The sequence below is a fragment of the Papio anubis genome, chromosome 8 (assembly GCF_008728515.1).
Source record: "Papio anubis isolate 15944 chromosome 8, Panubis1.0, whole genome shotgun sequence".
Classification (NCBI taxonomy): Eukaryota; Metazoa; Chordata; class Mammalia; order Primates; family Cercopithecidae; genus Papio; species Papio anubis.
In genome coordinates this window covers 76,633,559-76,651,339 of record NC_044983.1, presented here as the reverse complement: position 1 = coordinate 76,651,339, position 17,781 = coordinate 76,633,559, and the positions used below count along the sequence as shown (strand labels likewise).

Genomic DNA, 17,781 nt, shown 5'->3' with positions numbered 1-17,781 from the left:
TTTCCACTGTTGGTGGGATGGTAAATTAGTTCAACCATTGTAGAACACAGTATGGTGATTCCTCAAAGACCTAGAGGCAGAAATACCATTTGACCCAGCAACCCCATTACTGCGTATATACCCAAAGGAATGTAAGTTGTTCTATTATAAAAATACATGCACACGTATCTTCATTGCGGCACTATTCACAATAGCAAAGATATGGAATCAACCAAAATGCCCATCAGTGAGAGACTGGGTAAATGTGGCACATATGCAACATAGAATACTGTGCAGCCACAGAAAGGAACGAGAACATGTCTTTTGCAGGGACAGGGATGGAGCAGGAAACCGTTACCCTCAGGAAACTAATACAGGAAGAAAAAACCAAATACCAAGTGTTCTCATTAATAAGTGGGAGCTGAATAATGAGAACACATGGACACATGGTGGGAACAGCATATACTGGGACCTGCCAGAGGGTTGGGGGGTGGGAGAAGGGAAAGCATCAGGAAGAATAACTAATGGATGCTGGGCTTACTACCTAGGTGATGGTATGATCTGTGCAGCAAACCACCATGGCACACGTTTACCTGTGTAATAAACCTGCATATCCCGCACATGTACCCCTGAACTTAAAATAAAAATTGGAAATTAAAAAAAAAAAAAGACCTTAGAAACGGGGCTTCCAGGAGTGGTTGCAATCAATTATGTGATTACTACATAGATTTTGTTATTCCATGCGTTAAATTATGTTTGCCCAAAAACAATGTTACTAAAAAGAAAAAAAATTTTGATATGGAACTCTGCTATAGGTCTATCTTGTACCCATAAAGCGAATGTTAACTCTTTGCTGAATGCTTTGGGTATCGAACGGTGATAAGAGAAGGGGGAAAGGACACATCAGCTGCCTTTCCTATCATGGAGAAGTTTGAAATTTCACTGGGGAGATGGGACAAGCAGTCACAAGATAGGTGGTAAAAACTGAAACTGATCCGTAAAACAGTTTATGCATAAGCACCAGGATGTGTGCTTTTAGTCATCCAATACTTCATTTATTTGGAAGGCTTACGAAACAGTTTGCAAAGCATTAGAGATGCGTTCTTTTGCCCGACACACTGACAAATATTACTGCCTTGCACAGAGGTCATTGGATTCACTCTGTAACCGATACCCTCTCCAAGACCAAAAGTTTGGTAGGTTTTTAGGATTCTCTTCTTGGCTATCATTGTATCATCTGTAAAATGAGGGCTTTGGAACCAAATGAATGTCTTAATTCCTTCCCAGCTCTAATATTTACTGACATAAGAGTATCCCTAATGACACAGAGAAAAAGAGGAGAGAATCAGGATAATGTAAGACAGAAGGAAAGTTGTGAGGTCGAGTTATGCTGTTACATGGCCAGTGCTAAAGCAATGGGATGGTTCAGAGTAAATGGGTCTGACGTGAGATATCCTTATCTGTCAAGTTTTCTTTTGGATGCTATAAACATTACAGGCTGCAGTATTTTTCTTTTTTATTAATGCAGAAGGTCTATTTTATTTTGTCTGTGAAAGAATTGGCTTGTTTTAACAGAAATCCTTGTAGTTTGGGATGGGTTGAATGAACCACTCTTTTTTAAAGAAACAACTTATTGAGATATAGTATCTTTCACATACTGCACAATTCACCTATTTAAAGTATACAGTTTAGTGACTTTCAGTATATTCAGCTGTGGAACCATCACCACAATCAATTTTAGAACATTCTCGTAACCCCAGAAGGAAACCCCTCACCCCTAGGCTGTCACCCCACCTCCAGTTTCCCCATCTCACACTCCTTCTAGCTCTAGGCAACTACTGATGTACTTTCTGTCTCTAGTGAGCTGCTCTTAAATGAAGGAGATAGTCAGTGGACATCAGAGACTAAGCACCATAGTGCGGTTTTATCCAGACACATATATTTAATGATTGGAGCTGTTAGAGTTCACAGTATCTGATGTCAAAATCTAGTTTCTAAATGATATTGATCAGAAGAATGAATGTCATCAAAAATAATAATCTGAAAATAGCCACAAATTCAGTGCCCAGGAAAGTACTCTTCAGCCATTATCAGCATCAGTCATTTGCAGTCAGCCTGACATACTCTACCTTGTTGCATGAGGCATGTTTAACAAAATAAAAAATTATGATACATGTCTTACAGCTGTTATATTTTTATGGCACTGATGTATGGCTCACCTAGTGAAATCCCACTTTGGACATTCTGTGTGCGGTGAGTTTGCTAGGAGATATTGAATGGCTCTACTTTCAAGGAGCAGCGTAGAAGTGGGTGATAGGTATGTATAAACAAGCGAGTGCAAAATAACATCAAAATACTCCAGGTGCTGCATAGGGGGCACTCACAAGGACAGCCAGTTATGCCCAGGGAAACTGGTGGGGAGGGGTGCCAGAAACAGCTCATGGAGAAGGTGGAGCTGCAGATAAGCAATGGAACAGTAGTCATGCTTAGGGAATGGGAGAAGCACATTTAGGTAGAGAGACCAGTGTGTTCAAATGCACCGACATAGGAAGCATCCTAGAGCCTTTGGATGTGAGCAGATAAGGCAGTAGGGTGGTTGCAGGAGAGGTTGTGAGGAGGATTCTGAGGCTGTGCATCAGTGTGTGAAAGGGGCTAGGTGAGATCCCTAAGGAGTTGGACTTGACCCACTGTTTTAGTTTCTTGTGACTGCTGTAACAAAGTACAGCAAATTGGGTAGCTTAGAACAGTAGAAGTGTATTTTCTCCCAGTTCTGGATGCCAAAAGTCCAAAATCAAGATGTCAGCAGGACCATGTTCCCTCCAAAGCCTGCAGGGGATGGATCTTTCCTTGCCTCTTCCTGCTTCTGGTAGGTCAGGCATTCCTTGGCTTGTGGCAGCAAAATTCCAGCCTTTGCCTCTGGCTTCAGATGGTGTGTCCCCTGTGCCTCTTCACATCTGCTTCCCTCTAGGCACATCTGTTTCTGTATCCAAATTTCCACCTTTTATGTAAGGACATCAATCCTAATGGGTTAGGACTTACCCTAGTGACCTCATTTTAACTTGATTACCTTTGTAAGAACCCTGTTTCCAAATGAAGTCACATTCTGAGGTACTGGGGGTTAGGACTCTAACATTTTTTAGGGACAAAATTCAACCCATTACTGCCCCCAGGCATTCAGATCTTATTGCAGGGAAGTCAAGTGTTAATATTTGCATTTCAGAAAGTCACTTGGAGAGTTGTGTGGAGGATGAATGCAAAAAGGGCACGAGTAGTTGGGAACCTCTTGGCCTTGACCGCGTAAGAAGCCTTGTGGGCTGTTTACTTTATCCTTCACACTCCAGATTCTTCAAGTTTAAAAAGAAGAAGAAAAAGAAATCTGCACATGCACAGCAGGACTAGAAAGTCAGGGAGAAAAACCACCAGTGGAGAAGGATATTTAAGAATTCCCAGAAGGTACTAAAAGAAATGAATTGATTCGCGGTGAAACCCAGAAGAATAAAGGATTATATTCCCTTTTACCGTTACATACCATATATTAATAAAACTTTGGTTTTAGGTCAGTAAGGAGCAGGAGAATAAAATGAAAGTGTGCATGCCCTTTGACTCAGCAACTCCATGTCTAGGAATCCTATCTCTACTCACTCATGTGCTGAAATATATATGCAGGACTAATCATTGTAATGTCATTTGTAATTGAGGAAAACCAAAAATAATCTAAGTATCCATTGGCACAAAATGCCCAATTATAGTATAACCACACCATTCATTGAATGTTCTATAGTCACTAAAAGGAATGAGATAACCCTATATGTACTGACATGGAACATTCTCTAACACACAGTAAATGAACACAATGAAACTGTTGAACAGTGACTAGTATAGGGTACTATATATGTAACAAAGAAAGAAAGAACCTTTTGATTTTTCTATCTTTCCAGACCTTTTTAAAGTATTGTACTGAACTCTAACAGTGCTTACCTGTGGGATTAGGGAATATAGTGAAAAGGAATATTCTTTTTTAAAACATAATACTCTATATCCTGTGTGTTCTGTGAACTTTTTCAGTAAGCATGCAGTATACCAAAACTGGACATTTACTATAACATTTAAGGAGACAGAATCCATGAGACTCAAGACTTCACCAGTGGGTGAATGTGGTGAACAGTGGGGTGGTAAAGATGGGAAAGTAGAGGAGGGGTGGAAGGGATGGGATAAGGGGAGCATGAATTCAAAACACTCAGAAGCAAAAGCGCAACATTTTAAAGGGAGCTATTAATAAAAAAAAGACAGAGTATGTATTTTATTGTAAAAGGGGTCTAGGAGTGTTAGTTTGAGAAATAGGAGGTTTTATGCATCTTCAACTATGATTGGTGGAGCCCATCAGCATAAGAATGGAGAAACAGTGCCATGAGATGAGAGCCAGTTGCAGAAATTAATGTCATTCCCAGAATCTCTTCTGCTAAAGAGTGTATACAGCCACCAAAATGGCCACCTATGACTTATCCCTAGTGATCCATAAATTGCAAACAAAGTAACACCTCAGGGATAGGTACTTATCTCTGAAATGGGAGGGAAAAGTCTTTACCCCTTCTCTTCTTTAACACCTTTACTTGTTCTTCTCTGTGTTTTCCCATCTCTGCCTGACTCTCCTGTTCCTCCTTCTCTTCCTCACCGCTCTTTCTCTTTTACGCACACATACACCTACCCACCCTGTGATACAAATCTACTAGCCTGAACAAAAAGTTAAAGAAAGAGAACTCATAGAAGAAAATGGTTTCTAAATCTGATGAGCACCTCCAAATGATTAAGAGGAAAAAGATTTTCTGCCAAAATTATCTTGTGAAAATTGTCATGGCCTACTTATTTTATCATAAAAAAGTGTGTTAAAGGTGATGTTAACATAGCAGAAAGCTTGAAAAACAAGTGACAACCATATTTCCAAATCAGCTTGTATATGCCTAGTGGTTTGCAGTTAGTGACCAAATGCTTTCACAGCATTATCTCGTTTGAGCCTCACACTGACCCTTTGGATAATGTAATGCCTCCATGTCTTTATGGAAGGGGACGTTGAGTCCCAGAAATGGGCGAGAGCCTTGGCTGTTGAGGCATAGGCTCTGTGTTTTCTATGACACCGATGCCTGCTCGGCCTCAGCAGAGTATAGTTGGTACCCCATGGATTTGTCTCTCGAGCTAAACCTTTCAGACTTTATCTTCCCAAATCTTGTTCCGTCAGCTGCCTTAATCCTGAAGAATCACAGAAGTTAGCAAAGTATGCTAATCTATGTTATTTATTTATAAAGCAGATTGGTCATTTGAACAACAAGAAGTTTGGTAGACAAAGGGATTAAGATTGCGCCCTTTGGGAGACCAGCAACAATAGCTTACAAAGTGAAAATGCAGAATTTAATTTCGGAAATAGTGTTATTTTCTCATTCATGATACTAACTATGGGTATTATCATGAGCCGTGAGCAATAGAGAAAGAGCCAAAGAAATGAGGTTTTGATCCCCGCCAGGCTCTGAGGTATTTCTTGGTATCTGGCTGACAAATATTGGCGATATTTGTTCATAAGAAGAATTAGCTATGAATTATTTCACTAATTCGTAGCATGCAATCATGAGCTTCTCCATCTGAAGGGGAGAAAACAGAGAAATTATTACTAAATGTACTACCTAAAAGAGGTAGAAGTGTAATCAAGGAAGTCATTCAGTGATATGTTTACTTTTTAGAAGTTTCCAGACATAACACAGCACAATTGCAGCTTTCCTCCGCAAAGTCATCAAACAGCTAAAATGTACAAATGGGAATAGGGATATAAAGTGGAACTGAAGACAAATGGAGAGCCACAGCAGCCCCCACAATACTTCCCTGGTGTTGGTTCCTCCCGAGACCATAGTCTGGGCTGACATCTTCTCTCCTTCCAGCATCTCTTTCAAATAATGTGAAGATCTGGTAAATGGCCAGTCAAACCTCTGGCTGCTCATTCTGGTAGGTCTGAGGTTAGTTTTGCTGTAACATATCTCTCTTATTTTGTCCCTCTATTGTGGTTTTGTATAGATTTTTTTGCCTCTACTACTTCTTAACTACAGGATAGTTACCATGGCAACACCTGTTGATGGCAGACAAAAAAAAAAAGTGATTTTACAGGGAGGAGGCTGCTCCTGTCTTTCTTGCTCCTCACTCTCATGGTTAAAATTCAAGGGGTGTTTTTGTTTCTTTGTTTCTTCTTTCTAGTCTTGTGGGTGACACTAATTTTCCCCATTTTGGCAGATTAATGTGGAAACTGCTGTCTGCTGCTTCAGTTTTCCATGCAAGATGCAGCCATGTTACCCTCGGGAGTGTTTGTTGTCATGATTTTTACCAGCTGTAATAGACATTGTGCCTTTGTACAAGGGAGTTTACAGTCTTTCACATCTGATTTTTCTTTCTCCTTTCTTCTCTTATTTCCTTCTTCTCTTTCCTCTTCCACCCTTATTTGATCAATCAGAAGAGCCCATATTCCTTCTTTGACTAGATAGCCAAAGGTCTGCAGTAGTAAAGTCCAAATTTCACATGTCACTTAAAATGCCATTAGTCGGGATATCAAAACAATAAAGTAAAACATAGGGTATACATAATAACAATTAGTTCTATAAACAATCAGTTTGAAGGAAATATGTTCTAGATAGTAAATAAATGGAAGAACCTTAAAAAATAATAATGTACTGAAGAACAGTCATACATGATAACTGGTTAATGTCTTCTTATACATATGTAGCTATATCGTAAATATTCCACATTTAAGCAAGCATTTTGATATGCCTCATCTAGACATGGCATTGCAGAAGAATCTTTGGATGAGTTTTTTTTGCTTGTTTGTTTGTTTGTTTGTTTTTCTGCACCAGCTCTAACACCAGATCACCTGATTAGGGGAAGAAGCATAGGTAGCATAGGTGAAATGGCTAAGCCACCACAATGGAGGTGGAGGTGAAGGTAAGGAAAAGTGGCCTGGGTTATGTTTGTGGCTCAGACCTGGGGAAAGGGAAGTCTTTCTAGCCTGCCTCTCGCCACTGACATGCATACCCATTCACACAACTTCTGCTGGGGCAGCAACCCTCCAACCCCATAACCCCTTGAGTGATCCCAAGATTAGATAACTCAGAAGTCAGAGAACTGTTTCTCATCAGGAAAGGCCTGAGGCAGACCTGAGGCTCTGTGAGAAGCAACGCAGTGTTCCAGGTGGCTACCCAGTTAGCTGCCCGTGATGCACAGTGGCAGGATAGGGCATGTGCATTAGGCCAAGACAAGCCAAAGCTCTAGACAGCTACAGTCCCAGTCCAAAAGAAAGTTCCTAAATGTGCAGAGTGGAAAGGACTGGAATAATATTTACTTTTTGGTCATTGTATTCATAAGCAAGGAAGTAGCATGACAGGTGAATAAAGAAAATGAACAAAAGACTGAATGAATATGCTCTGTAGGTATGCTGGCTAGTATCTTGTGCTTATTTACATTGCCTAAAAGAAGATGTTTTAAAATCTGTATTTTGCTATCAATTTATAAACTAATAATTAGAGGAGTCAATTTATTATGTTTTCTATTCATTCAAGCAACATTTAAGTACTGAATCTAATCTTGCTTTGTATTCAGATGCCCGAGAAGCATGCTATAGAACTTCTCTTAAATACATCATGCTGCACATTATAAACTATTCTATTCTGTGCCAACAAGAAATATTTATTTTCCTGTTGAACACTTTGGTCATTTTCATTATTTCTCTGCTGATATTGAAAGTGCAAGGAATTCATATCCAAGCCACACTTGGGATGGATGCATACAGATAAGGCTTATACTAAATCATGGCATTTTAAGCCTCTTTCCAGGTAGCATACTTAGAAATAGAAGAGTTTTTGCTAATAAAATGTCATTTTAAAAAACCCAATGTAGGTATTATAACTGTATCTGTCTTACCTGAGTCCTGTATGTTGTAGATAGTGTAAGGATACATCGTTAAGGATTTTTATCATCAGCTTCCTAGAATTCAAGAAAATTATGTTCCTGTTGGAAAGGGGATTACAGAGTTTTCATTAAACCATACCACTGAAGAGGATTTGCAAAAGGAACTATTTTTCCAGTGTCATACTTATAATCTTTTTGATGCCTAAAGAAATCTGATTATTATTATATTTTGCCTTCATCTTATCTTCACAGTGGCCTCTTTTGGCAGCTCTGTGAACTACCCCTTCTCGCTGCTTCCATTTTTTTCTGTACTCAATGAAAAAAAATAAAAATAAAACCCAGAAAACCCTCTTTTAATGGACTTCTGCTTTGCATACATCAGGGATTTCAGCTGTTCAAGTGTGTGAAAAATGAAATAGGAGACATCAGATGGCATGAAGACTAGAACTGTTAACACAGTAAATACCAGGAAGGCTGAAAGTGTGAGCCAAAGCAGCTGGGGAGTGGAAAAAACGAGAGGCACAGCTGGGAGAAGCAGCAAGAAAAAGCAACCAGGAAAGATGAGGGAGCTTAGCAAGGGGAGAAGAGCAGCTGATGAAAACAAGAATCCTAGGATAAGGGAGGCAGAAGCATTGTTAGTTATGTTTTTCCAATATTGCACAGGGCATCATCATAGCCCATATGCATTGTCTTTGGCTGCCTCTTTAATTGCTGTGTCATTGAACATATTTAATACAGTTTTCTTGCATGATTACTATGGACTGAATATTGAAATGTCAATGAAATATCTGTACTTTGAGGCTGATCTCTGTTATGTTGATAATGTATTAAACCTGTCAGGGAATTCAGACAGGTTAATGAGAAATACCATGCATTAGTTTATAGATACATTTTTTTTTTGTTTTTACCAAAAGTATGTCAAATTGCTAACATTTAGTATTTGGACAAATAAGGCATGTGTGTAATTAGCTGGATTAATAACTCATTTGGTAGCTATATCTAGAGGGCACTGATTAATAAATAAACTGCTCTCTTCCTGCAGAGAAGTTTTTGGTATTTTAACCATATCCAGTCTTAGTCCACATCAGGCCTCATGTGAGTAAAACTGTATAAATGCATGCCCCAAAGTTGGGAGAGGTAACAGATATAAAAACTGATGGAAACAGAATTAGGAACATCTTGACATTTAATACGGTGACCCAAATCTAAGAAGCAGAAATGTCACAGGGATCAATATAAGCACCCTGCTCCCCCAGTTAAATTGCAACGGGACAGTAAGGAGAGATAAAGCTTAGCAGCATCATATTTCACAGAAATTTAGATTTTAGTCAAATATAAAAAAATATATATGTGTGTTAATATGTGTTTATAACATTGTGTATATATGCATGCATATATATGTTAATACATATACACACATGTGTATATGTATATGTGTGTGTGTATACGTGTGTGTGTGTGTATGTATGTCAGGGTAGTTGGTAAAAAGGCTTCTGTGATCTTTGGCCTTCTAAATAATGTGGGTGGATAGAAATAAGAGTCCTGTTCCACTCTTCACTGATAAAGTGCTTCTTTATCTTCACTGATAAAGTGCTTTTTTATCTGGAGAACTGCCTTTGAGCTTGATGTTTTAGAAGAGAACATCCAGAAAACGACAGTGCCAGCCCCCAGTACCTCTCCTCCTGCCTTCTTTGTTCCCTCACTATTTGTTCCTCTTACATGCACCATCGTTGCCCTCTCCAAATCTGAATTTGTTCTGACTAAAGCAGAAAACACTTTAGCTGTTTAAACCTACCCCGCAGTCCACTGGAGCACATCACTAATTACACTGTCTCTCTGCCTCGCCCGCAGTAGTATCTTGCCCAGTGCCGGCTGTGTTTGCTGAATCTCCCATGTTGAGATGGCATTGCCCCAGTGAACACTGGGATGACTACATCACATTCCAGCGATTTTATTGCCATGCAGATGTAGGCTGTGGTATCCCAAGATGATTCTCAGGCTCCCATGATCCTACTCCTTGGCCTTCCAAGTTTCAGCTCTTTCTGTGTCTGTGTAACCAAGTGTTTGGGACTGAAGATCTTCTTTGGGTTTCATAGTCTGTGTTGGTCTTGCCAGGTGATCTTCTTGAGAACTGTGGCTCTTACTCTGAGTCACTGCTCAGTGGCTAGATTCTGTTGCTGTGGCTAGACCTCCAGGATGGTAATGGACGACGACCCTCCTGACTTCACCAACCTATTTACTCTTTACTGATAGCTTTGCCTTGCTGCAATAGCTGGGCCCCAAAAATCCCTACCCACCCCCACCACCAAAACCCAGATAAGGGTTATTTCCTAAATCAGGTCCATGTTGCCTTGTTCCTTGGATGTTGTGCTTGGTTGCTGGCCTGCCCTCCCAGGTTGGGCTTTGTTGCTGCAGCAGGCTGTTCGCCTCCTCTGCTCTTGTGAGCAGACCTGGCCAGGGATCCACTCCCTTCTCCTGGCAGCCTTTGTGTTCTTTTGAGTTATGGCAGGTGGTACGTGAAACCATATTCTTTGGAGTAGAGAAGGAGAGGCTCAAGAGCAGGGGAAGAGGGACTTCTTTAAATAGGTGTCTTCCAGTATTTGAAGGGTTGCCATGTCGGGGAACTACTGGACTTGTTCTGCATGGCCCTAGATGTTAAAACCAAGACTCAAACGAGGTTGAAGCCACTAAGCCTCTGGAGCACAGAAGAATCTTTCTTACTCCTAACTCAAATTTAGCAACACTTCCCAGAGACAGAAAGAGATTCCTTGGGATGGAGGAAGCCCTTTGTTGTGGAAGGGAATTCAGCATAGGTAGATTAGCAGGTCTAAGTTTTGTTTATTGGTTTATTTCCATTGCAACATAGATAAAGTATTGTACTTACTGGAATGATGTTTGCATGTGGGAAATATTGCTGCAGTAGTATGCCAATCTTGAGCAACCTGTAATCCTACTCTCTTCTCTGTCTTCACGGACTGTGAGTGAGAGAGGTTTTATTATAGCAACATCCTTGAGCCTACTCTGATTTTTAAAAAATGAATTCACTCAATCAATGAATAAATATTGAGCAATTACTATATTCCAAGCACTGTGATTCATTCCGTGCTCAGTACATTGAACTGTTCTGTTTAACCAAGTCCTTTTGACATTGCAGTTATAGATGAGATGTCACGGACATTGTAGAAAGGCTTCAAGTATCAAGTGGGGTTGATTTATGGATGACCTTTAAGTTTCTTTTAAATTTGAGAATCTATAATTGAGCTTCATGATTCTAGTCTCATACTGAGTCGTTATCTTGCCTCCGGCTACAGTTTTTAAAAGTCAGACATGAATTTGGAGTAGATTGCTGAAGTCTGTTCTCCTCAATCCCTGTATTTGTCTACCCAGATAGCAGGGAGATACACTCTCAACATCACTACTCCTTCCCCAGAAGAGACTGTTAGGATATAACCTTGAGAAAACACTCCTTTCCTTAGACCCTCTTCAGCACTGCCAGCAGGGGCTCAGCTCAGGCCGTCTGTCAGGTGCCCATCTCATCCCTCAGGGTTTCAGTGTCCCAGAATAGAGCTCTGTTTCAGTTCTGCTGAGTGGCTTTAGCCAGAACAACAGTTCAGGTTAGTTTGATAAAAACACATCCTGAACTCCTGGAGTTCACTTGCTTGGGCCTTCTTGTGAATGTCATCATCAGTATTAAGAAGTCGCCAACCGTCCTCATGAAAACTGTCAGAGAGCCAGGTGTAACAGAAACTGCTGAGCATGGCATTCCATGGACAGGTTATGTGGGTTTCAGGGAGAGGTCACATTTGACTAGATCATCAGTATCAGAAGTCCTAAAATTCCATTCGGTGGAAAAAGAAATCTATATTGAAAGTATGGGATTTCTGTTTGATTGGGTCAATAATCATTTGCAGTGATCAACCTTATTATCTCTATACCCCGATAACCTAATTATCTCTATCACCCTTGGAAATAATCAGCAACATGAAAGGAGACCTAAAGGAGTGTTTGGTCTATCAGAATGATACTCAAGTTGCCCCAGTCAGGGCATGACAGTTTGCAGTGCAGCTAGGTTATCTGCTTAGTGTCACAACTCCCATGATTCCAGCTAAAATTATTTTGGGGTTTGCCATTTTTTTTTAAGATTGATCCGAAAAATGACTGATGCTTATAACATCCAAATCCGTGGAATATTATTTTTCATAAGAACTTTATTTAGATGCAATTCACATACCATACAAGTCATCCATTTAAAGTACAACCATCAATTTCAGGACATTTTCATCACCCCTTCTCCCCCAGCCCTAAGGAACACAAATCTGCTTTCTATCTCTATATATTTGCCTATTTTGGACATTTCTTATAAACAGGATCGATCATATAATATGTTTTTTGTGACTGGTTTATTTCACTTAGCATGTTTTCAAGGTTCATCCATGTTGTAACATGTAGCAGTATTTTATTCTATTTTATGGCTGAATAATTTTTTTTTTATATAGGTATACCACATTTTGTGTATACCCATCCACCAGTTGAGGGACATTGTTTCTCCTTCTTTTGGTATTACAAATAATGCTTCTGTGAATATCTATGTGCAAGTTTTTGTGTGGATGTGTAGTTTCATTTCTTTTGCTGTATACTTGGGTGTGGAATTGCTGGGTCCCATGGTAACTCTCTGTTTAACATTCTGAGGAACTACCAGACTGTTTCAAAGCAGCTGTGTCATTTTACATTCCTGTCAGCAGGGCATGGGGGTTCTGATATCTCTACATCCTCTGAACACTTGTTATTAGCTTAGACATGTTTATTATGGCCAAGTGCAAATCACTAGGAAGGTATGAAGTGGTATCTCATTGTGGTTGATTTGCACTTTATTGATGGCTACTGATGTTGAGCATCTTTTCATGTGTTTATTGATTATTTGTGTATCTTTTTTGGAGAAAAGTCTCTTCAGATCCTTTGCCTATATTTGGTTGGGTTGTCTTTTTGTTATTGAGTTATAAGAGTTATTTATATATTCTCTATATATAAAATCCCTTATCACATATGATTTGCATATATTTTCTCCTATTCTTTGGGTTGTCTTTTCATTATCTTAATATTGTCCTTTAAATTACAAATATTTTTATTTTAATGAAGTCCAGTTTATCTGTTTTTTCTCTAGTTGGCTTGTGCTTTTGGGGTCACGTGCCTCTGCCAAATCTGAGCTCATGAAGATTTAGCCCTTTGGTTCTTTTCTAACAGTAGTTTACACTCTTACATTTAGGTATTTGATCCATTTTGCATTAACTTTTTCTGTAGTCTGAGTTAAGGGTCCAACTTTATTCTTTTATATATGGCTGTCTAGTTGTTCCAGAACCATTCGTTGAAAAAGCCTGTCCTTTCCCCATTGAATAGACTTGGCACCCTTGCCAAAAACTCAATTGGCCATATAATTGAAGCAATATAAATCTATGGGTTTATTCCTGGATGCTAAAGTATTGATTTATGTGTCTTTCCTTATGACAGCACCACAGCATCTTGATGACCTTGTTTTCTTGGAATATTTTTAAGTCACAAAATGTATATTCTGAAAATTCAAAACTGTGCACCATTTTTATATTATTAAATTAACTGTCAAATCTTGTCTCCAGTTTTCACATCAGGATTGTGCTCATATCTGGTAATAGAGAAAGCACATCCAAACATTATTTTTAATACACATTAATAGAATTTGACCTTTTCTAAAAAAAATTGTTAATTCTTTAAAGTTTACCTTTTAACTGCAGCAATTTGATTTAGATAATTAAATCTTGCTCATATTTCTGACCAATTCAGGAGAATTCCCTGGATTGACCATGATGACAAGGAAAAGTGGAGAGGCTTATGATTGGAATCCACATCTAAATATATCTGCATGGCAGGGGTTCAGAAGGAGGCTTGACTTGAAGTCTAATAAAAGAGTGGAACGATGGCTTGGGAACTCAGTTGTCTATCAAGCCCGGCATGCAGCGAAGCGCTGTCTCCTGGTTGATGTGATTGACAGCAGAAAGACCTGGAGTCGGCTTAGAAGAAGACAGCCCATGATTGTGTGTCTTGTTCTGGTCTTTTTACACTTATTAAAAGAAAATAATAATGTAGCTAAATGCAGTGGCAAACAAAAGGCAGCAGTTTCTCACTTTCAAACTGTCAGGGAAACAATAGATATACCTCAAGATAATATAAATATTCTGCTGACTCTGCTATCAGGGAAAGCAACACACAGTCTAAGATGATAATATGTGGTTCTAACAAAAGAACATCAGTAGATGCAAATCTAGAAGGCTCATGTTCCACTCCGTTCATTAGGTTGGAAATCGGGAATTATGCCTCAGTTGGTTAAAATGATTGAGAGGTTCTGAATCTTAGTCAACAGCCAGGATATTCTCCTTAGAGTATAAACACAGCCGTTCTTTCATCCGTTCATTCGTTCATTCATTCGTTCATTTCGTCCCTCTACCCCTCTCCCTTTCACACTGCACTTGTCATGGTGTCTTATGTAAAGTAAGTGTTCAATATGGGAGAGACTTATTTGAGGATGGGAAGATAACTAGAGAGGAAGGGGGGCTGGGGGAAGGGCTAGGCACCAAAAACAGCAGAACAACAGGTAGGACTGGGGAGCTGGTGAATCAGGAGGGACAGCAAAGGAGGTCGCCCATGTATCCTCTCCCTCTCTGAACGTCTTCCCCATTTCCACAGCAGAATGTGTGAAGGGACAACTCGGGGCTAGATCTGCATGTCGTCCAGGTCACACTGTTCATGCTGCACCAAAGTCTCCTTCTAATAAGAAATTTTCAGAACTGAATCACAGCTTACCTTACCAAAAAGTATAAATGCTCTTTTCAAACAAATCACTTGTTTTATTTCAAATTCAGAAAACAGATACTTGAATTAGTATCACTGTAGTAACACAGAGATTTACTTGGCATAACTAGGGAAAATATGGAAAGAGCAAGTCAATTGATTTGTATTAGATTAGACACTTGGCTGTTTTTTTATTAAAATTTTTGGGGTATGGGGAGATACGAACTTTTCTTTATTGAAATTTTTAATTTAATTGTTAATGACTATAGTTGTGCCTCTACATTTCAGTTGGCTTTGTTCAGGAAGGAATATAAGAATATAAATCTCAGTGTTTGGCGTAAGTACACTAGCATTTTTACAGTGAACTGAACAAGTATCTTTCACAGTGTATATCCATCTGCCTTTTTTTTCTAATTTTCCTTCTCTTTGGCTGTAGGCCAAGAAAGAAGAGAGAACTCTCACCACGACATTTCAAAGGGAATACATTGCCAGAATTTGGAATACTCTTCGGGACAAACATTTCCTCCAAGGTAAATATTACCATTGTACCAATGAAGGGACACACCATTAGGCTTTTCGAATGGCAGTGGCACAACACAAAGGTTTAATTGTTTAGTCTCATACAGACCTAGAGTGATATGAGAGAAAGAGAGAGAGGGAGAGAGAGAGAGAAAGAGAGAGAAGAAAGCAGTGCTATTGGGGTATCCTGCAGCCTCTTCTAAATGTGTTACCAGGAGAATGCCATCAGAATCTGGGAGCTCACTGAGCTGTATGGAAAATGTGTGGGAAATGAGGAGGAAAGAAGAGGCTGGCCTTTTTTCTTCGTGCTACAGATACTCATGAACACAAAAGCCAGTGGGGTTTGATTATGAAAATAACATTTCATCCTTTATGAGCAAAAAAATGGGTAGTTTCCTTTAGAGGTTAAAATAAAATATATGCTGCATTCATGTCACAAGAGGGGAAAGCCTAAATCAAAATATTTTACACCAGCTGAGACAAGTATGAAAGATTTTAAGGAACTCCATGTTCTTCTATGAAAATACCTGCTAAGTAAGCCTTTAGTAAGTCTTTCATTGGTTTGTGAGAAATGCTTCATGAAGTTCTTGTTTTGGAAATCATATCTTTAATGCCTCTTGTGGGGAGGTGTGTGTGTGTGTGTGTGTGTGTGTGAGAGAGAGAGAGAGAGAGAGAGAGAGAGAGAGAGAGAGAGAGAGAAACCAAAGAAGAATCTGTCAGCATGATACTGTATGTTTCAGAGGAGTAACTCTAGGCGCTTTCTTTGTGAATCATGAGCTTAGTGGGAATAAAGGCTTAACAGAAGCAGCCGAATTCATAGTCAGCTTTGGCATTCATGAATTAGCTGCCAATATTTTAGCACAAATTGCTGTGTCATTTCTATGAAGTTCCCCTGTCGCTGCTCAGTCTGTAGCTAAAAGCTGTCTTATATTATCTGGTGAAACGCCACCTAAAATTTTATCTGATGAAACACCTCCTTCCTTATAAAGATATTTGTGTACGCACACACACAGAAATGCAAAAACATATGATCCCCCTTAAAAGAAAATAAACTTGTCAACTTTCTCTGTTGAGAAGTTAATATGATATGGTTGACACTACCTAGCCCTTAGTGTTCTGGAAGGCAGTTTCCGACTGGCCAGGGGAGAGTCCTGTTTTCCTCCTCGGTCCTCACCCTGGTTATTCTCTTCTGAAGGGGCTGGGGTGAGGGAAATGTAGGCTGTACATTAGAGGAGAATTTTGTGATACTATTCATTCTCTGTTCTGACAGAGAGGACATTGTTTGTTCACTGTAATAGGCTTGGCAGGAATCTGTGCTGTGTGTACAGAATGGGAAAATAGCAGAGCAGTGGGAAATCTCAAAACTCCAAGCAGCAGATCAGCTTAGAAATTTTGCAAAAATCTATTTTAATAGCTTCTCATTACTGTCGATGTAAGTCGTAATTTGGGGAAACAGTTTTCCTCTCAGTGATAATTTTCTCCACATTGCATTATGCCTGCGTTACATGAAAAAAGTCTTTAAGATGCAGTATGCCTACCCAAGTACTGTAGTAACAGGAATTAAAATCAGGGAAGTTTAGAAATACTTGATGAACACACTAGACCTGCTTTGAGATTGCCCTTTGTACATCAGCATTCACATTGGTCCAAATGAAAATTAGCCTATGTACGTCATCTGGTGGTTCACAGAAGCAAGTGTATGCTGCCACAGACAAGACAAAAAAGACACATTTAAAGATGTGCATTGAGGTGAGAGGTGCACTGCTCGTTAGAGGGAGCCATGCCCCAGATGTTCAGAACTTTAAAGGCAACAACTGTAAAAGCAAAGGCTCAAAGCAGCGTGCAAACCCTGAACCGGAAGCTGAGCTGGCCATGACTGAGGCCTGGCGTTTCTGCTTCTTGAGGCTATGTGTTCCCACCTCTCCCTGAGCACATAGACTGCACAATGTGATGGGCCCTGATAGCCCTAGGTGTCTGGGACCCTCATGTGTGTGCATGTGTGCCAGGCTGCTGTGTTCACAGTGTGTGAGCTAGAGAGTGGGAGAGCCTGCCCCACACCCAGCATCCCCAACAGCAGCTGCGGGGGCCCCTCGTCCTTAGGCTTAAAGAGAAATTTATCATGACTGCCCAATCTTGGCCTACATTCTTTTTTTTGTTGTTGTTGTTGAGATGGAGTCTCGTTCTGTTCCCCAGGCTGGAGTGCAGTGGCGCCATCTCGGTTCACTGGAAGCTCCACCTCCTGGTTTCATGCCATTCTCCTGCCTCAGCCTCCCGAGTAGCTGGAACTACAGGCGCCCGCCACCATGCCTGGCTAATTTTTTGTATTTTTAGTAGAGACGGGGTTTCACCATGTTAGCCAGGATGGTCTCGATCTCCTGACCTTGTGATCCACCCGCCTCGGCCTCCCAAGGTGCTGGGTTTACAGGCGTGAGCCACCATGCCCAGCCTCTTGGCCTATATTCTTAAGAACAGCTCCCTGGATATTTTTATAAAAACTACATAATATAAATTATGAGACTTCTAAAATTC

At 40.0% G+C, this 17,781-nt stretch overlaps 1 protein-coding gene across 5 annotated transcripts in view; it reads left to right on the top strand.

Annotated features, from left to right (window-relative positions):
• The window catches only part of PAG1 (phosphoprotein membrane anchor with glycosphingolipid microdomains 1), a 141,150-nt gene that overhangs the window by 63,320 nt on the left and 60,049 nt on the right, over window positions 1-17,781 (top strand). For 4 of the 5 annotated variants that reach the window (XM_021942458.2, XM_003902904.3, XM_031669647.1 and 1 more), the window contains one exon: window positions 15,170-15,263. The gene's annotated coding sequence lies outside the window, so the exon portion shown is untranslated. Of the gene's footprint in view, window positions 1-217; window positions 15,071-15,169; window positions 15,264-17,781 lie in introns of those variants that run through there. The other variant, XM_021942460.2, reaches the window with a different exon arrangement.